The sequence below is a fragment of the Colobus angolensis genome, unplaced genomic scaffold, assembly GCF_000951035.1.
Source record: "Colobus angolensis palliatus isolate OR3802 unplaced genomic scaffold, Cang.pa_1.0 Scaffold253, whole genome shotgun sequence".
NCBI classification, from domain to species: Eukaryota; Metazoa; Chordata; class Mammalia; order Primates; family Cercopithecidae; genus Colobus; species Colobus angolensis.
In genome coordinates this window covers 3,513,279-3,534,239 of record NW_012115744.1, presented here as the reverse complement: position 1 = coordinate 3,534,239, position 20,961 = coordinate 3,513,279, and the positions used below count along the sequence as shown (strand labels likewise).

The window sequence follows — 20,961 nt, the reverse complement described above, 5'->3', positions numbered from 1 at the left end:
TCCCTGGTTTCTCACTGCCTTGTCATACTGCCTCTCGGGGGAGAGAGGGCAGGAGCAGGGAGGTCCAGGGCATTCCCCTGGCCTGGGGACTTTTCTGCCTCATTATGGAGATAGCTGTGCATAGATGGATTGGGGTTTTCAGCTGCCATGGAAACCTGGGAACCCTGGAGTCAGGTTTAGTGATGTTCACTGAGGTTTGTGAGTGCCTGGAGAGGTTAAATTGCCCGATGGCCTCTGTGACCAAAAGAGGCCTGGCTCTGTCCTGTAGGGCTTAGAGTTTTGGTGAGTGGGGAAGTGAGGTGGCCTGGAAGGGCCTTGTGGGAAGTGACAGACATCTCAAGGAAGAAGCATGTGGTTTTCTACCTTGTCTTGGTGCCTGAACCTTCAGATCTCCTGGGGATGGTGTCTGTGCTTACGGAATCCCCAGGTATGATTTGGGTCTGTAGTCGGGGTGGCAGCAGTGTTTTGCCCCATCTACTGTTTGGCCCTGCCTATGGGGGCTCCGTAGGTGTCCTGACAGGTTGTCCTCATGGCTGTAGGTCCAGGGAAGAGGAGTTTTAGAGTCTTGGGATTTTGCTACTGTTACAGACCTCATGGGTCAGCTGTTTTGTTTGTTTCCAGCCCTGCCTTGGGCTCCAAGTGGAAGGCTATGCTGGAAGCTGACTTCGTGTTACCATGAACTCACTGCACGTGGGTCTATTTTCCATGTGAGGACTAGGGGGGCTGGTTTCCCCGACCCTCCCAATCTCAGGCATACACAAACACACACATGCATAAATATGCACACATGCACGCACATAAATACACATGCACGCAAACACATTTGTGCTCACACACACACATATGCATAGGCGTGCACACAAATACCTGCACACATACACACAAAGTTGGAAGAACTAGACTAGTATAGCCCTATTTCTTTTTTCCCAAGATACTTTTCTTTTTAAAGTCTTCGTTATGGAGAATGCTGAGCATGTGCAGGAGCAGAGTGGATGGCACAGGGGCCTTGCTGCCCACTTCCTGAACCCCAGACCAGCAGCCCCGGTGACCTGGCCACACCTCCTTGCTGGCTGCCTCTTCCAGATGTCACGTGGGGTGCGCTTCTCGGGCCTCCTGGGGGCTGTGTGGAGCCCTTCTGCTCTTGCTTTCCATCCTGCTCTGGAGAGGGCTTCCCCTTTCCCAGAGGAGTAGGCGTTTCTTGTTCACACACTCCTAGGCATAGCTGATTTCCGACTGTGGTTTATTTGAGGTTTTTTTGTCCACAGATAGGCTCCTTTCCCGGGGTACTGTGCACCTTCAGTGGTGTGGGAGCAGTGCTTCTGAATACAGTGGTGAGTGGGGAAGATAGTACCTTTGGGGGAGTATTTCAGACATGGAGAGATTCCCCCTCCCCTAGGAGGACTGAGATGTGTTGTCCCTCACCCCTGTTGTGTGTTGCCTTTGTCTGCATTGCTTGCACCTTGTGTCGGCTGTGGAGTAGGATGAGGGGGTGGGCTGCTTGTCCTGACTGTGTTGCAGGCCCAGCCACCTCTGAGCCACAGCTGCAGAGATGAGCCTGCTGTTGTTCCTTCCATTTCTTAAATGAGGCCTGTTGCCAGCTGCTTAAGGGATTGAATTCTTTGGTTCAAAGTGTATTCCAAAATCCTTAACTATGACTGAATATGGAATTTCTAACGGCAGCAATTGGCAGTTTGCTGAGGGATGGATAAGCTCTTATTCCTATCCGATCACAGTGCAGGGAAATATATCTGTGTTCATTTTTTTGATAATACAGCTTTGAACCGCAGGGAAGAAAGCCCCCGGCAATAACAAAGCACCTTCTCATTCCAAAAATATAATGCCGTCGTTGTTGGGGATATGAGGGCCATAACTCCTCAGCGGCTCCTGCAGGGCACGCGGCTAAGGGAGTGGCTCAGTCTTCCGGGGACTGAATGTGGCTGTGGCTTCTCCCACATTATTGCACTTGGGTTTTGAGTCCTTGATTACTGTGTTCACGTATATCGCCCAGTGGCCTCCTTAGACGCTGCACTCAGATTCCTCAGGCGAGTATGAAGCCTTGCTTCAGCACATATGCTTAGGTCTCGCATCAGACCCGAGACTGGGTGGTAGCGTGTGCTGTGTTATACCCACTTGACGGTGTTCCCCTCTATGTGGGAGCACTTGCGCCTGTGTCCACAGGCCCCACACACACCCTGGAGCATGTGGCTGCTGTGTGGTGGTGCTAAGGGCCACAGCCGTTGATCTGCTGCTGTCAGTGACATTGTCACAGGCTCCTCCCGTCCAGGCCCTTGGAGCCCCTTCTGTGGCACTGACGATGTGGAGGAACCATCCTGCAGAAATGGGGACCGAGACAGCAGCTGGGGGCTCAGGCAGGGAGGCAGAGCCATCGTTGGGACATTTTGAGAAGCCCCAAAAGATTGCTGTCACTCTCTTCTTGAGCCATTGGACAGTAAATCCTCTCAGGTCAGGCCATGCAGCTCAGTGGGTGGATGGAGGCAGAGACCCGGGCTGGGATCCCAGTGGGGCTTTTTGTCTCCTGAAGCCTTTCTAGTCCCCCCTGCTATGGTCTTGATGTTTGTGTCTCCCCCAGTTTCCTGTGCTGAAACCTGACCCCCAAGGTGATGGTAGCTGGAAGTGGAGGCCTTTGGGGAGATGATTAGGTCGTAAGGGTGGAGTGTCCATGAATACGATTAGTGCCTTTATAAAAGGGACCCCAGAGAGATCCTTTACCTCTTCTGCCATGTGCATGCATGGCAAGAAGGCACCCTCTATGAACCCTGAGAAGGGCCCACACCAGACACTCAATCTGCTGGCGCCTTGATCTTGGACTTCCCGGCTCTAGAACCATGAGAAGTATATTTCTGTTGTTTATAAGCCTCCCGCTATTTTGGTATAGCAGCCCACATGGACTCAGATAGGTCCTGAGCCTCACTTTCTTCCTGCATAAAAAAAGTGAATAATAGTTTTCTATAATAAACAGAAAAATGACTTTCTCTTAGCTGTTGGTTACAATACTTATTTAAGTTTTAGGGAAGTCAAATAACGTATGTACAATCACTTGAAAGTTTGGGATTTCAACTGTTTGACTTCCTGGAATGCAGTGCTTATTCATTTAAGCCACATGAGCCGTTTGGGCATCATGACTTGCTTTTTTCCTGGCTATCACTTGACTTACTGGCAAGAGTGAAAAAGGAAGTAGGAGAAGTGAAGCAGTTGTAGGAAAGCAGATGTTGGGGAGGGGAGAAGAGGGAGGAAAGGGTGGCAGGTGCTGCCCCCGTGATGGAAATGAAGGGGAGGTTCTGTGGAGCTTAGGCAAGCAGATGGAGGCACCAGAATCCCGTCCTTGAAACCTGCAGCCTTGCATCATGGTGAGATGCCTCTTCTGCCTCTGCCCACTTGCAGATGCGTCTGCTCCTTAGAGTTGCACTTCGTGTAGGGTATTGAGTATCATCTTGAATCATCAGAGGTGAAATGGACCTGCAGATAATTTTTTTGTAAACTTAAGACCCCACGTCAGGACCACACGCAGGAGTTAGCGAGGGGAACATGCACAGGAGTAATGTCGGGGAGAGGCCCTGCAGGGGGTCCCGATGCGCAGCTCCCGCTTTAATCCAGGAAAAATACAGAACCTCTTGCCACCTGGGCTCCAATGCTCTCAGACCCCCTGGCTTATCCTCAGCCTTTGCAGCCTGGCTGCGAAGGTCCAGCTCGCCGTTTCTGTCTCTGCACATGCCTCGGTTTGCGCCCTTCTTGGATATAAAGTACAGGAGTGCTGGTGTTCCTGAGTCTGTAGAAGGAGAATGCAGCAAGAGGAGAGAGGTCCCAGGCTTTGTCCAGCCTCTCAGTTCCTGCAGGTGGCCTTGGCGTCTTCTTCCACTGTCCCGGTGCTCCGTCTGGGCAGTTGCCAAGCCAGGAGCCTTCCTCCACTCTCCAGCTTGCTACTTGAGGGAGAGAACTTTGTGATAGACTTGCTGCTCTTTTTAAGCTGAGACTACAGGAGGTCCTGGGGAAGTCAGCAGAACCCCCTGCTGCCCTCATCGCCTGCTACCCTGGGGGCCTTTGCTGGGCTTTCCCATCAGGGATCCCCATGTCCTGGCTGCGGTTGAGGTAGGAGCTTTGTCACTTCCACCAGACAGGCCCAGGGCAAAGATTTGGTCCTCTTCCATGGAAAACAGGGGAACTAGAGTTTATGACTTCTTCAGAAACTGTCCCTAGACATTCATGCTGGGTGTCTACAGACGCTCAGTGGCCTAACTGATAAGTTTTAACCATTAACTTATGTCTGGCAGTTAACCTTCATCTTCAGATCACTCCTCTGCATGCTAAGAGCAGCAGCTGCCGTGCAGTGGGATATGGGCCTGCTGGGTCCCAGGGACTGACTTGTCCAGTCCACTCTCCCTGTTGTCTGATGAAAAACCTCGAGACCCCAGGGAGATGAAACAACTTACCTATTGTCATCTAGCTTCTGAGGCCCAGAATTCATGGGTGTTGCATTTCAAAGCTCTGATTTTTGCTGTTCCATGTGTTCTTTTTTGGTGCTTTGCCATCTTCACGTATCAGAAATGGAGCTGAGGTTTGTGTGGGTGACTCTAGCCCACCTTGCTCGTATGCCTACAGAACCTACTATGCCTCTTGTGAACTCCAGCTCCAGGACCAACTTCTTTGAAACACGGGTTGAGCGTCTCTCCCGCTTGGCTTGGGGCTCACTTCTCCTGGGCTGCATCTCTGTTTCTGTCTCATGAAATGATGCCTGAGAATTCTCTGACTCCCGCATGGCTCAGGCCTCTTCTTCCCCGTGAAGGCTCTGCTCATCTTACGTCCGTGGCATCTTGTCCGAGACTCCCAGTCCTCCCACGAGACACTGAGCAGGGACAGTATCTCTCCCCAATTCCCATAGCTCTTTGCAACCCTGCCGGGGCCTCCGCTGTTGCAGCTGTGTGTTTCTGTTTTGGACCTTCTCACCTGTGCACAAGGAGGGAGGCTGTGGGAGCTGCTGCTTTGCTGATCCTGAGCTCTTGGTTACTGCATTCTCTGAGCCTGTTTCACCTTCCATGTCCAGACCTTACCCTGTCTATGGCCCCAGAGCCTCCACTCTCCAGCATCCCACCAGCTAGCTCCACTCAGCTCACGGCAGGGGCCTGTTTTTCCTGCCAGCGCACAGGCCACAGAGGCTGCAGGCTCTCATCCCCACCTTCAGCAGGGTTGGTGCTCCCTGGGCTCTTGGTGGAGGACTGAATCTGGCGACACTCATTGCCACAGCTTTTAAGGTTGGGGTGTCAGCTTTGACCTCCCCAAAAGGTCTAAGTAGTGGCTTTTTTTCATATGGTCTTCACTGGGAACGAATGATCTGAATTTGTTAGTAACAAGGACTAATAAATCCTCCCTCCCTCCCTCTCTCCCTCCTTCTTTTCCCTCCCTCCCTCCCTCCCTCCCTCCCTCTCTCTCCCTCCCTGTCTCTCTCCCTCTGTCTCTCTCTCTTCCTCCCTTTCTCCTTTTCTCGCTTTTTCTCTCTCTCTCTTTTTCTCTTTCTCTCTCTCTTTCTTTCTTCTTCCCTCCGTCACCCAGGCTGGAATGCAGTGGTGCGATCTTTCACTGCAACGTCCACCTCTTGGGTTCAAGGGATTCTTCTGCCTCAGCCTCCCAAGTAGCTGGGGTTATAGGCGTGTGCCACCACGCCTGGCTATTTTTTTTTTTTTTTTTTGTATTTTTAGTAGAGACAGGGTTTCACTATGTTGGCCAGGCTGGTCTCAAATGCCTAATATCAAGTGATCCACCCGCCTTGGCCTCCCAGAGTGCTGGGATTACAGTGTGAGCCACTGAGCCTAGCCAGGACCAGTACATTTTGCGTAACCAAAAGGAAAATCCCTGGCCCTGTGTGGGAAAGCTCTTTTGTTGTTTGTGAGTGTATCTCTTTCCTGCTCCTATTTGTACCCTCTATGATAGCTTCAGGAAGCATGGTCACTCCCCCTGAACTCAGCTTCTTCATCTGAGCATAGGATTTTTAGGGGTGTCATGAGATACATCTCGCCTTGTTCATCCTGTGCAGAAGGAAGACCACTCAGTCAGTGCTGTTGAGGGATCTGCAGGACCCTGCCGAGTGCTTTAGATGTGCTCTGTCATTTACTCGTCACACTTCTCTCTGAGGAGGCTTGTTCTGCTCCCTCTTGCAGGTGACAGGGCTGGGACTTAGCAGTTGCACCTCTTGCCAAAGCCTGCGATCGTCCTGCTCCAGCTCACGCGGCCAGCACGGGCTCTGCCTCTCTCTGCCATCTCAGTGAATGTTTACACGGGTGTCCCTCTTCCTCCCTCCCCACTTCTTGCTCTAAGGGCGGAGGCAGTTAATTTTTAAGCCAGCCAGCTCAGCAGACATTTCCTGAGTGTAGCTCTCGGCTGTGCACAGAGCTGGACCCAGATGCAGCCTGCTGTCTGCAGGGAGCTTCTGCCTGCAGCCCAACAGGACGAAGTGAGAGTCCGATTCTGCCAGATGAACCCAGGTCTCCACCTATGTTTGCCGTGTGTGTGTGTGTGTGTGTGTGTGTGTGTGTGTTAATGTTTGACAGCTTTTAAAATGGTTTTTAAAATTAGAAGGTGTTGTTTTTAGAGCAGTTTCAGATTTGCCACAAAATTGAGCAGAAAGACTGAGGGCTCACACACATGTGCTTACATGTACACACGCATACATATTCACACACAGAGACATAGACTCTCTTGCTGTCAGCATCGCCGCACCAGAACAGCGCGTTTGTTAGAATTGGTGAGTCAGTATTGATGAGTCCCCAGTCTACGTTAGGGCTCACTCTGGGTGTTGTACATTCCATGGGTTTGGACAGGTGCATCATAAGTCACGTCCACCATGACAGTACCGTACGGAGTAGTTTCGCTGCCCTAGAAATCCCCTGTGCTGCGCTTCTCTCTCCTGCACCCTGACAGCCGCTGACCTTTTCACTTTCTTCATAGTGTTGCCTTTTCCAGAATGCCATAGGGTTGGAATCATACATGTGTAGCCTTTTCAGATGGGCTTCCTTCACTTGATGATATGCATTTAAATTTCTTCCCTGTCATTTATTGGCTTGATAGCTCATTTCTTTTTAGCTGAACAACACCCCGTCTTCTGGATGTGCCACAGTTTACCCTCCATTCACCTACTGAAGGTGGATGCTGACCGGCAGCTTCCATGTCTTTCTTCTTTTTTGTTGGTTGTCACTACCGTCAGAAGAACCGTGAAGCATCCTTAAATTCTGCTCTTTTTGAGGACACTTTTATTCCTTTTCCTGTAAGATCCCTTTTCTGATAGGCTGTCCTCACCAATCTTTTTTTGACTCATTTTAATTAGAAAGTCACTTTACACATAACACCTTACTAGAGGCATATTTATACCTGTGTCTCTTTTTCTACTGGGAACTATTATTCCTGACTCCCAGAGTCTGGGGAGTGGCTCCACTGTGTGGATCCCGCCAGTCAAAGCCACAGTGTGGGCTGTAGGCTCACTCTCAAAGTCAGCAAGCCACGTGTGACTTTTCATGTCAGCACAGTTACACTTTGTACAAAAGAATTAAGGTTTCTAAATCCCAAATAATCTGAGCCCCAATCAGGGGCATTGATTGTGGACTTCTAGGCCTTTCTTGGACTTGAAGGTGGACAGCAGGACCAAGCCACTGTCAACTAAGGAAGTGCGTCAGCCGGGTGACACCAGCTGCCAGCAGCTCGGGGCCTTGCTCTCTGGGGCTCTGCTCCTTGCACCGTCTCGGCATCTGTGGGGCTTTATGGTGACATGACACAGGCTGGAAAGTCACTGGGTTCGCCATTTTACACCAGAGGAAACAGGTCTTTGAAACTGGTGGTGACCTTTGGCCAGGCTGACGGGACCATGTTGGCTGTCTGGTTATGAGTGTAGTTCTTGCCCTGTGATGCCAGGTTTGTTTTTTAGTGCGGCATAAGTGTAAGCTTATGTTTGTGTAGGAAGTCCTAGCCTTGCCCCAAAAAGAGGCCAAAAGAGGATTATAATCTTTTGAAACAAGACATTTGTTTTAAATAAATAATATAATTTTAAAATGTATCTTGCGTTTTCTCTGAATCATCAGTTTTCATTCCACATTGTGTTGTAACAGATAAAACAACACATACTTGGAATGAATCTGCACCTATTTGCTGCATCATTTTAACTATGTGGCCCGTAACCTAATTAGCAGCTTTGCAGCCAGCATCTGTATCTGTCTCCTGGGCAGGAGGCCAGAAGGTGCAGCCGGAGGGAGAATGTGGGTCCCTGCGTCCTGTGTCCTGCATCCTGCTCAGGCCAGGCCTGTCTGCCTTGAGTCTCGGCATCTGTGAAATGAGGGTAACTTTCCATGGCACTGCAGTTACATGGGAGGGTAGGAGGCTATTGGCAAGGGCACCCCATGGCTGCAAGTGTGTTTGATTAAAACTAGGGCTTTTGAGGTACCCTGGAAATCTTCTTCTGAACCCCACCTCTGTGTCTGTAGACCAGTTCTAACCTGAGAAAGCAGCTCTCCCTGTAGACTCTCCATTGCTTGAGAAATAATTTGGGCAAGCGTGCTGTTGGTTAAGGTTCATTCCCCACCCCCACCCTGCGGGATGTTGTTGATGTCTGTTTACCAGGGGTGGGTGGGGTGGGGTGGAGTGTGAGAGAAGGGACCAGCTGACCTCCTGTAGCCAGGCTCTGATGCCAGAGTGGGACACCCAGAGAAGATGAGGCCCCTGAATTCAAAACAGATGCCACTTTCATGGTGACAATAATCAATGTTTGAGTGACTGCCCTGGCTGGATCAGATAGACCGGGGTGGGGAGCCCAGTCCTGGAGGGAGCCCCATATAGCTCGAGGGGCAGGGGACAGAGCAGCAAGGCCAGGCATCCATGGGCACATGTTGCTCCAATGTAAACAAAAACAAAAGAAAAGAGCACGCGGTGAACATTTCCTACTCTGTGTGCCTGTGCGTGTGTGTGTGTGCGCGCATGTGCTCTATATGTGAAACTCTGTATTAGGTGATTACTTATTTTCTCTTGCCTGGCCTCTTTGGGAGAACAGAAGTACAAAATGGAAATTTGCATGTGTGGCTCTAGAAGCAGCTTCCGAAACTTTGAGGACTCATAAAAGAGAAGAATGAATAACAGACCTGGGTCCGAATCCTGACTCTGCTTTGTCTTACCCATGTGACCTTGGGCTTCAGTTTCTTCCTCTATAAAACAGGAATTAACCCCTACTGAAAGGACTGTTGAGAACTGAATTCAACAGCTCTGCAAGCACAGGGCCTGGTGACTTCTGCAGGAGTGCTCTTTTCCCTTTTAAATACCTTAATTTGCATCATTGTATTAGATGTAGATGTCTGCAGTGTCAGTTGCTGGAAACTACTCTTTCCGCAGTTGTGGTACTGACTCTAGCAGATTTATTTCATGAAATGTTGCCTACCGCTAGCATAAATCACTATGCATTTTATTTATTAATTGTTAAATGACAAGAAAGTATATATATTTTCTAAATTTTCTTCTGAGAATGGGATCTGCTCTTTTAAGCAAACAAATTCCATTTAGTAGGCTTAATTAGTGCCTCAGACTTAGCCTGGGTCCACCTGAAAGTGGTTCCATATGGCTAATGGCAGAGCCGTGGGCTTAATATTTTCTGACACTGGAATCCAAGTGCCTCTTGCTCGATGCTGCCTGGGTTCTGGCCAGCTCTGTGACCTTTCCCCTGACTGGCTGACCTTCTTCCTACTCCCCCCAGCCTCCTGCATTTGCACAGGCTCACCCTGCCTTGGCTCACCCCACGGAGGACTTCCATAGTCCTGGCCCACATTGCTGCAGCCACGATGTCCGGGCCTAGGGCAGAGCCGGGTGCTGCAGGTGTCTCTGCCTGCTTGGTCTTGGGTTTCTGATGTGATTTCCCACAAGCCCCTGACGAGCAGGTACAGATGCCTCCCCAGCCCTCCGCCTCCTCTCTCACCTGTGCCTGGCATTCTGTACTGCGTGTGCGTGGACTCTCCCACTCAGCCTCTGTCTGCGGTGGCCACCATCGCTTTTACTCCCCGCTTCTCTTGAAACAGGTTGTGGCCGGCGGTGTGCAGATGAGGGTTTATACCCTGCTGGGTGTGCAGTGGGCTGATTGGCAGCCTTTGCTGACTCCCCCGGTGAAAATACCTCCCCTCCCCCTACCTGCTTCCAAGCTACCAGCCTGACATTAATCAGCTTGAAACATTCCTGCAAATGCCCCGTTCAGCTCCACCACCTCCTGCCCATCAGCTCTGGTCACAGGGGAAATGTCCCTCCTTCTACACATGTGGCCCCAGGCTCTCTTTCTGCTGACTCTGGCTGCCATCTGCAGTAGCCCTTGGCCCCTTTCTAGAAGACCCCAAACTCTGCATTCCCCTGTGTGAGCTCACATCCTGTTCAGTGATTTCCTTTTTCTGACGTGCTTTTCTTACTACCTATTTTTTCAGACAACCATTCAGTTTTTGAACTGTTCAGAGTCTATAATCTATGCTTCCCCCCGTTATCCCATCACCCCTCCTCCAGGCTCACTGGGGTCCTCCCCGTTCCTCAGTCCAGGGCCTCTTCACCTCTGGGCTTCTGGGCTGGGCGGCATCGGGGCCTCTCCCCCGCCCTGTGGCACCATGTGCTCCTTCTGGATCACAGCTCTTCCTCTCTGACCCTGACTCTGGCTTTGCCCAGGTTAGAAATCCACTTGTTATAATGTGTGTGGTTTCCTCCACTGCTTTTCCGAGTGGTCTCTCCTTATCCTTCCCTCTGCTGAGATGGAGGAGGAAGGTGTGCTGCAGTTGGGGAGCTGTGGAACTGTCTGTTCTGTTTGAATGTTTAGACAACATATGCAGTGCATCTTTTTAAAATTTCTACTATGTCATTCTTCCACATGGATGCCACCTGCCCTGGCATCTAGCAATGTTATCTCTGCAGAAGCTTATCTCCGGGACTTTCTGGCAGTCCTGGGCCCCGGCTCTGGCTGGGAGACTGCATTCTGGCTCTGAGTGTAGGTTCCCAGTGGGATCTTGTTCCTGAGGCAATCTCTCTATGACCCGTTCAGACTCAGGTCTTCCAGAGCCTGAGTTCAGGCTGGGAGAGGTGCTGGGAGCCCGCCCTGCTGAGACATAACCATCACTGTCAGGCTAGGAGAGACCTCTGCAGGCCTTGTCTTCAGGGCAGGGGCCATGGCCCTGTGCCCACCATACTTCCAGACACCCCACTCTGCCTTGTGTAGCCCTTCCCCTAGACACTGCCCCCTCATGTTGTCAGCGTGTGTGTTTGTGAGTCTCAGCCCCCTAGACCACACGACAGGCACTTAGTTGATGTGCGGCACTGAAGCCTGTGCTCTCTGGCCACCGCACCAGTGTTGCTGTGCGTGTGCCTTCACGCCTCTCACTGAGACGTGGCTTCATGTCCCATGAGGAGAAGAACATTTTTAATCAAACCACTGGCTTTATTTTTGTGGGGTTACTTCTGAAGGGTAGATTTCCTAGTAAAGCCCTCATTTTTTGTTATTTTTCAGACACATTTTTATCAGCGGAGCCAAAACCCATAACGAAGCATTCAAATCCCCACCTCTAGATTTTGAATTGTAAAATAAAACTTGTTTCACCATGGGTTTCCCCTTCCCCCCTTTTGTAAAGCAGTTAATTTTAGGCAGGGATTCAGGAAGTGCCTACTCCCATTTTCCGTCAAGCGCAGAAATAGCTCGCGGGGCGCCCTCTCTCCGCCTCTTGGGAGCAGCTGGGGGAGTTCATTTTTGTGCGTTTCTAGGCATTTCAACTCCTGCCTTTCTGCGCACTGTGTGTGTCTGTGCACCCTCAACTCCAAATTACCCTGGAACTTTCCGAAGCCCGCAGACTTCACTTCTGTTCTTAATAAAGCTGTGTGCAAGGATCTGGGCTGTTAACCCTCCCTTGTCACTGGAAACTGCCCACTGTTCAGAAGGTCTTTAGAATAATAAACTCACAAGGAGTGGATAGAATGGCTGAATGGTTGCAATACTGTGATGTGAAAAATTCTGCTTTCAGAATCTTCATCTGAAACCTTTTGTGTTTTCAGAAGGTTCTTTACTTATAAAAAGCATTTGGAGGGGAGTCGATTGAACCTTAGGAGGTTGGTTAGAAAACTTAGCTCTGCCCAGCAAGAGCTAGCGTGGCCCAACCTTGAACAACGGATGGGGTCAGTAGGAAGTAGACTTGTGGGCATTTTAAAGGTAGACCTGTAAGGATTGGCTAACCACCCGGTGGGTCAGAGGCACGGCTCATGAGTAACTCTTAGGTTTTGAATTGGAGACACTGGGCAGAGAAGAATGCCATTGGCAGGATTTTGTGAACAGAGGTGGAAGTTTAGCTTCAGACCAGCAGGAACCAGTTTAGGTTTCATGGAATATGTTTATGTGGACGTTAGAGTTAAATGGAATGCCATTATCAAGATTTTGTGGACAAGGGTAGCAGTTTAGCTTCAGACCAGCAGGAACTAGTTTGGGTTTCGTGGAATATGTTTATGTGGACATTAGAGTTAGCCAGTTGGCCATTTATTTGCAGCCCAATGCTTAATTTTAAAAGATTTGGTAAGTTGTGAACTCTTAGGGTTTCTCACATTTTCCTTTCTTGTCAGCTTTCTTTAGATCAAAGGACAGTTGGTAAAACCCAAACTATTCATCATGTTATTCTTAAACACCCTTGTCAAAATGTACTTCAGGGAAATTTCTTTGGTGCCCCCCTTTGTGGAATTTGCCCTTTTCTTCCCTGAATAACTGTTGTACGTTTGTACCTTTTCTTCCATTGTAAACTGAATTTCTAAGACAACTACTAATTCTTTCTCATCTTCCGAGTGCCCCAAAGTGTGATATTTGATATGACATTCTGCAATGAATGAATGAATAAGAGGTTGAGACAATTGACTCAAAGTTTGGAGAAGTGACCAGCTCATTTATTTGTGCTATTCCTTTTCTTTATGGATGACCACTGAACATTGACTGTCAGAGCCCTGTGCTTGACTCTGGAGGGCGGTTTTATCTGAGATCGTGCGATCCCCTCCCTAGGGGTGACCACTTCCTCTGCCTTGTCATTAGCAACAGGTCAGTGGAAGCCAGGGCTTGATGTGAAGAGCCTGCTGTTGATTTCATATGGAAACCTCAGATGGCTGCAGACCCCCAAGAAGCAGGAGTTGGGGGTGGCATTAGCTGATGTCATCGCCCGAGGCTCTGCTCCCTGTGAGCTCAATGCCGTCCTGATGAAAGAGCCTCGGCTCTCACAGGCAGTGGGGCCCCCTTCTGCTCAGGAACCCCGTGACCAGAACCCCACCTTTCTCAGTAAGAGGCTGGCTTCGTTGAAAATACAATCTGCTTGCCTGCTCCCTGGTGGATGTGGCACCCACCCCTTATTTTAGAAGCCTCTGAAAACTGTGCTTTGTTTTAGTGTTACTGCCTCCTTGGACCTTTTCCTTTGAAATAAGAAGAGGGTATTACAAAATCACAGGAGCAGAGGGTCATAACATTTCTGTGCTCTTCTCTTGAAGCAGAAATAAAAGCACATCTTGTTTGTATGTCTCCTGAAGAAGGGGCCTTGCCACTGGGCCTTGAAGCACAAGCACCTGCCCAGTAGGATGTGGGCAGGTGGCTTTCCAGGCAGAGGGAGCAGCCTGGGCTAAGGCTTATGGATGGGAAGTGGGGTTAGGCAAGGGAGTTGAGCCTGGACCATGTTGGCTGCAGATGAGGACAGAAGAGAAGAAGAGATCAGGTGCGAGGAGTCCACAGTGCCAGACCCTGGAATCTACAGTACGGCAGGCGGGGTAGCCTGCCCGCAGGCAGCTGTGTCTTCCATGATGGCCTGCGCATCAGACACATGGGGCCCAAACCCAGCCTTCCTGCCACTGGCCAGAGTGCTGTGGTGAGGGGCTGCCTTCAATGTGGGGTGGCCAGAGCCATGACAGAAAGCCAGCATAGGGTGGATATGAGATGATGACTCCCTGTCATTCGTGAGTGGGATTAGGGATCGCTGGCACACAGTTGGAAAGGGGGCCATTTCTGGTGCCAATAATTAAGGTCCCCATTCAGTAAGCCCATACAGCTTCTTCAGAGTCAGGTATTTTAACTTGTATGTTAAACATGAATAAATCAAAGCAAAATCAAAAAGCGTTCCTTCATTTGCTTAGACCTCCAGTTGAGTGGTTTTGGATGTTCATGGTGTCAAGCATGGCATTCGGACCCGTCCTTCCAGGAGCCTGTAGGATCGCTCTCAGGAACTGGCTGTTGACACATCAACATAATCCCGGGCCATCTCTGTAGAATGTGACTCTCGGGTCTCACCATCCCACTCAGCCCTTTGGTCCCAGGCACTGGTTCTTCCCCGCCTTCCTCCAGGTGAACAGGGCAGGGTGAGGGACATGTCTGTTTTGTCCTGGTTAAGTATTATCATGAATCAGTCTCATTGCTACAGCCTCATCATCAGAAAGTTGTCTCTGGAAATGCCTAGTCTGAACAACATGGAGTTAGTGTGTCAGGAGAGAGGCAAAGTCTGTATGGCTGGCCGAGATGGCCTTTGGTCGCTATGCTGCTGTCTTTGAAAGGCCGTGTGGTCCCCTTTCACCCCATTCCAGTCTAATAGTGTATATTTGATATAGTCTCTCTGTCAAGACTTTCCTGTCATCTTGAGGTTCACATCCACCCTGTGATCTAGTATTATCCCTATTTCACAGATGAGGAGGAAAATTGAGTTCACAGAGGACAGTCTCCATAAATTCATCAGAGCCAGCTGGGAGAAGCAGAGGGCGTGCCCTAATTTCAGTCTCTGGATGCAAAGACAAAGCTTTTTTGGTTCTGTCCAGTCACTCTGGGGCTTGAAACAGTATATATATGGTTTAAAATATATGTTTGTTTAAAACCGAAGCTTACATTCAACACCACCACATACTGTGCACTTTCAGCCTGATGCGTTTTTTGGTGAATCGCAGCGTAGCTGGACGAGAGGCTGCCTCTCTGCCTCTCCACCTACTGGCTGGTGTCCTGGGTCATGTCTGCCAGCCTCGTGCTGAAGCCGCAGTTGCTCTCTGCCAGCCTCTTGCCCCCACCATCAGCGGCTGAAATCTCGTCTGTGACAGCTCATGGCCTCGTTGCTACCGTTTGCTTTTTCAAGTGCCGATTTCGAGCCCCTTCCCTCCACTTCCCGACACACAGCACTGAAGGATGGCATTCTGGTGCCCGGCACACTCGTCTGGGCATGCTGGGGCTGTGTGCATTGCTGGGCACACTATTTCTGTTCCCTGTTGTTGCCTAACAAATCTCCTGTACACTCAGTGGCTGAAACCAACAAGTTGTGATGGTTTCGTGAGTTGGCTGGGCAGTGCTTGCTTCACGTGGTGTTAGGGGGACAGGGTGGCCAGAAGGTCACAAATGCCCTCATGCCCGTTTCCAACGGTTGGCGCTGGGCACCTTGGTGCCCCCTTGTAGGTGTGTCTGTACAGCCATTCAGATTTCCTTTCATTATGGGGGCTGGGCCCAAGAATGGGATGCTCCAGGTGAAGATGGCAACTGCAGCTGTCTAAGGCCAGGCTTTGGAGTTCTGCCATATTCCACTGCTCACAGCAGGCCACAGGGCAAACCCAGAACGAGCCCAGATTCAAGAGGAGCAGGGACAGACTCTACCTCTTGATGGGGGAATGGCAGAATTCCTTTACAGAAGACCTTGTGTGATGCCACCGTCTTTGAAAACACAACCTACTAAACTAATGCAGACTATAGAATGCAGGGATATTATTGTAGAGGTAATCATCAATCTCTTCTAATTAATTAAAATGTAAATTACTCACAAATGTCAGTGTCAGTACTTTATTACTTTATTATTAATTATAGGTGGCCGGTGAGGATTGTAGACTGATCAGATGTAGCTGATGAGGAATGTGTGAGTTGGGACCTGGATTTTCCTTGTGGAAATGGATCCAGTAATGTTGATGCAGTGAAATCTTGGCCCTTGGCATTATAATGCTCCAATAAAGAGACTGTTCAACAACTCAATACTACCTTTTAATCTTTCTGCAGTTAAGTTGGATTTATGATTTATGAGTTTTTCTTCCTGTTCTTTTGCAAGCCACTAGCATTTTTTTCAATCACCAGATGTCCTCTTTCGCTTTTTAAAAAGATAAGGCCTAGGACTGTGGTAAGTGTCGGCCTTCGGGGGTCTGTAGACCCTGATTCTGCCTCTGTGAGCCTCTGCTGCACCATGAGATGCTTGGCCTCTCTGCTCAGCCCTGGTCTTGTAAGACAGACTCACTGCAGGAAAGTGTTCAGGCCTTCGAGCGATCCTGTCCTGTGCCCTTTGCTGGGACTTGTGTATACAGCATGCAAGTGATCCTGAAGGTGTACTTTTCAGCCACTTTGAGAATCCCCTGGACATTGTTCCAACAATAGGTTCACATTTGATTTCTGATCTGAGACAAATAATGGTGACATAATGGATGCAGGATACTATGCTTTTGCTTTAAATCTGTTATATTCCCTACCAGTGGTAACTTGTTTGCCTGAGGCCAGGGAAGGCCTGGCACTGCCTTGTGGGCCATGGGCCTCAACTGGGTAAAGGTAGCCAATGTTAAACAGCTACACAGGCTAAGTAAAGGAATGAAAAACAAGGTTCCAAAAGGTTCAGCTAAGCCCATCTGGGATAGGGGCACAACTCTTTTCTCTAAAAATTATTAGATTTCATAGAGCTGGATTGAAAAGGGAAACTGAGACCCCCAGAGGTGAGGAGAGCCGAGACCAAGCCGAGGCCAAGGACTGGGGAAGACTGGGCCTTTCTTTTTTCTTTTTACTATGCCACAGACATGATCTTCACTAGCTACTTGTTAACTGTAAGGAAAAATATAATGACCTGATTCCAGGAATTTTCCTTCTCTTTCTCTTCCGCTCCTGTCCGTTCTTAGCCCGCAGGCTGAGAAGGTTTAATTGCGTCTGCTGGGCGGGTGTTTTCTCATGGGGATTAGAGCAGGCCAAATTGGGCTTTAATGCTTAGTGGGATAACAGAGCTTCCTGAGGAATGTGAACCTAATTAGGGATTCCAGGGTCAAGCCTGACAAAGGAGACACAGAAGCAAAGTTAGGGCAAGCTCTTGAAGGAAGGAAAGAAAGTTAATAAAGTCTCGAATGTCCTCATTTTGTACTGCCGTTCTTTGTATAGATCTGCTGTTGTTTGCAGGCTTGTGTTGAAAGTCTGACCCTGGGCCTCTCTTCAACCCTCCACGGAGCCCCCTGTCCCCAGGCACCATTGGAAGAGCATCCTTGAATGATGAGTAAGGCCATCTTCGGCTTGTCAGGAGCCCCCGACCTCACCTGGGGGACCCAGCTCCTGTTGGTGTGCCCAGAACATTGTGTGTCGACCTGACGTCTCCACTGGTCCCATCAGACCTTTGATTGTTAGTGCTGGGGGGTTGCATTTTATTCCCCCAAATTCAAATGTTGAAGTCCAAATCCCCAGAACCTCAGAATGTGGCAGGATTTGGAGATAAGGTCTTTAAAGAGGTAATTAGGTTAAAATAGGGTCATTAGGGTGGGCCTAATCCAGTACGACTGGTGTCCTTAGAAAGACCAGGACACAGACACACACAAGGAATGGCCATGTGAGGACACAGGAGAAGGTGGCCATCTGCAGGCCCGGGAGAGAGGCCTCAGGAGGAACTACCCTGCCCACATCTTCTTCTCAGCCTGCTAGCCTCCAGGGCTATGGGAGGATAAATGGCTGTGGTGTCAGCTGCGCTTTCTGTGGTATGTTGTTACGGCAGCCGCCCCTCACCCGAGCTAAGACTGTTGGTTATCTAAGCAGATAAAACACTTGGGTCAGTGTCAGCACTGAGAATGAGCGGACTTTCCTTTTGTGATTATTCTCCTCACCCTGCCCTTACAATAGACGATGATGATGGTAATACAAACACATGAACAATGCTTCCTTTTTCAATCTTAACTAATGGGTAAATTAAAGATCTTGCTATTTTATTGATCAGTAACATACAATGTAAGAAGTCAAAGCTGTGGTATAACAGAAGTGCCCCTTTGTAAAAGCTCCACCCTCCTTGCAACCAGGCTGCTACTCGGTGTAGAGATTAGAGAAGAGTCCCAATCCCCAATTATATCATAAGGTCCTGGTGGTCAGCAAATATTTGGTGTCCGTATCTGTTTTTCCCTGGCTAGTTCAGGGCCTCAGAGGTAGGTTACCTCTGACTGTTTTTATGACTTAGGAAAGAAAGTACTGCCATCTTGGCATCATCATGAAGTGTCTTTAAAAATAGTTGTTTTTGTTAAGATAAAACAAAAGGAAACTTCATTTCTGAGTCTTTGCAACTTATCTTAGAGTTAAAATTATTATGATTAAAGTAATTTTATGTGTGATAGAACTTGTGCATAAGGTGATGTCTCTGTACTTAACTCAGTGAGTTGCTTTCTCCCTTGTCTGCAAGGTTTGGCAAGGTCAGTGGCTGGCCCGTTTGTCTCTACTCAGTTTCCACTTGTTTTGCACCTGAATGCTGGTGGTGTGTGGTGGTGTGCATTTGTGGAACGCATTTCATTACTGTGGGTTGGTACTGTTGAGCTGATCCTCTCCTCCAGCATCCTGACATAAACAAGGTTTGCCCAGGCCTGCTTGATACCAGAGTAGAGACTTCACCTCTGGACAGAATGACCTGGAGAACAAGCAGGAAGAAACGATTAGAGGATCCCAAGCCTCCAGGCTTTCCCTATAGTGGCCGCGTGTGTAAAAGCATGCTTGACACTTCAGGGTGCTCGCTGCAGTTCCTTTTTTTTTTTTTTTCGAGACGGAGTCTTGCTCTGTCACTCAGGCTGGACTGCAGTGACACCATCCCAGCTCACTGCAACCTCCCGGTTCAAGCAGTTCTCCTGCCTCAGCCTCCTGAGTAGCTGGGATTACAGGCATGTGCCACCATGCCCTGCTAAGTTTTGTATTTTTAGTCGAGATGGGGTTTCGCCATGTTGGCCAGGCTGGTCTGGAGCTCCTGACCTCAGGTGATCCGCCCACCTTGGCCTCTCAAAGTGCTGGGATTACAGACTTAAGCCACTGCACCCGGCGTCTCTTCAGTCCTTACTTCATGTTTCTGTGAGGTTCTGGGAAGCTGATTCACGTGATCCACCATGACTGGAATTTTTGATGATTTGGAAAAGATAGAATTAAATTTTACCTTTATTCTCTTTATACAGAATATGTATGTTTATACAGAATATGTAGTGCATCTGTTATACCCACACGGTTTTAGAGAAACCGATGGAAAAATGTCACTTTCCATATGGCTGTTTACAAAAGGAAATTTAATAAGAAACAACAATAAAAGCTGAGTTCGGAGTTTTATTGTGTTCATCAAAAGGAAAACAATGTCTATCAAGCACAAGGAGAACTGAGTTGTCCTTCATTTCTCCCAGGACTTGGATCTCCCAGAAGTAAGCAGAGAGGGATTGGTTCAGGTTTGAAGAGCTGATGTCACTCCTCACTGAGGAAGGTCTGCACCTGAGGCCCTGTGTCTGTCAGCACTGAGGGTGATGGTGGTGGGACCGGTGCACCTTGGGTGAAAGCACTTTCTAAGGCAGAATGTGCTTGTTGGCTGAAGTGCTTTCATTCACTTGGGGGATGGAACTGCAGGACTAAGCTTTGTTGTGCATGCACATACACAAACACACAGAGATACATACAGATATACACCCACACACAGAGAAACAGACACACTCTCACGTCGATACACTCACATGAGGCATAGGTACACATAGAAACACATAGAGACACTTACAAAACTCACAGTTTCAAGCATGCACATTCATACATTCTCACAAGCACACACGCTTACACCCACCACACTTTTACACTCCCATGCACACAACACTGACTCATCCACTCACATGCAAACTCACACCACTCTCAAACTTACACACACACAAAATAATACATTTTCAGATATCCACAGTAAAATATGCCTAGTCAAACACAAGACACCACCACATGGATACAGTCACCCACACTCACCCACACCCACACTCACCCACACTCACACATACGCTCACCCACACACTCACATTCCCAAGGACACAGTCATGATGTGGTGGCAAGCCCTTGCCCCTCTGTCCTGTGGACCTGCGGGCTTGGAGACAAGGTTATTTATGCCAGTGTACCCAGGCACCCATGTAGCCAGGTGTGGGGCGGGCACAGCAGTGTTTGTTTGTGGTTTCCTTGGGAACAGTTGATTAGGTACCAGGATAGCCGAAAGAAGGCCATAAAGAGGCTCTCAAACAGGCTTCATAGAGGGGCCCTCGCCACCACCATGGGAGGGACGGATCCTGGGGATGCCACAGCCCGTGGCTTTTGTCCCACAGCCCGTGATCCACTGCCTTCTCTCCAGCCTTCTGTAGCTGCTAACGGGAGCTGCTCTGCCCCCTTCTTTGTCTCACTGTTGTCACCTCTTGTCACCCTAACCCCTGAGGGAGTTGCTCATTGTGAGAGGGTGCAGCTCCTATCAGGAGAGGAGCCTGGAGCTGGGGCACCAGCTGGCGTCATCTCTGTGAGAGTTCCCGTGGCTGGCGCTGGCCATCTCTGAGACGCAGCTTCCCATACACAGAGTGGGGGCTTGCTGACCTTATTGTGAAGGCTACAGAGAAAGACCTGCAGATGGGGCACTGTTCCATGTTTAGCTAATTTGAGTCCACACATTGGATGAGCCATGGGCCTCCCCGGGAGTGCGCTTTGATTGCCTGGTTCTTGTCTCAGCCTCTCACACCCCTGCAGCTCACTCAGCATCATGTTACAGAGCAGGCAAAGCGCAAGGCCAGTGGGTGCCCACCTAGACCCTTGGCCATGCCACCGCACACATTCCAGCCATGCTGGCGGTGCACTGATGAGGCCAGGCGCAGCTCAGAGGCTCCTGGTTGGCATCTGCAGGACAGTCTCAGGGGATGTAGTGTGCCGGGACCCTCCCAGCCCTGCAGTGT

At 49.5% G+C, this 20,961-nt stretch overlaps 1 protein-coding gene across 1 annotated transcript in view; it reads left to right on the top strand.

Moving 5' to 3' along the window:
* TNS3 (tensin 3) overlaps positions 1-20,961 on the top strand; it is a 321,347-nt gene that overhangs the window by 78,485 nt on the left and 221,901 nt on the right. The gene's annotated exons all lie outside the window — the stretch shown is intronic.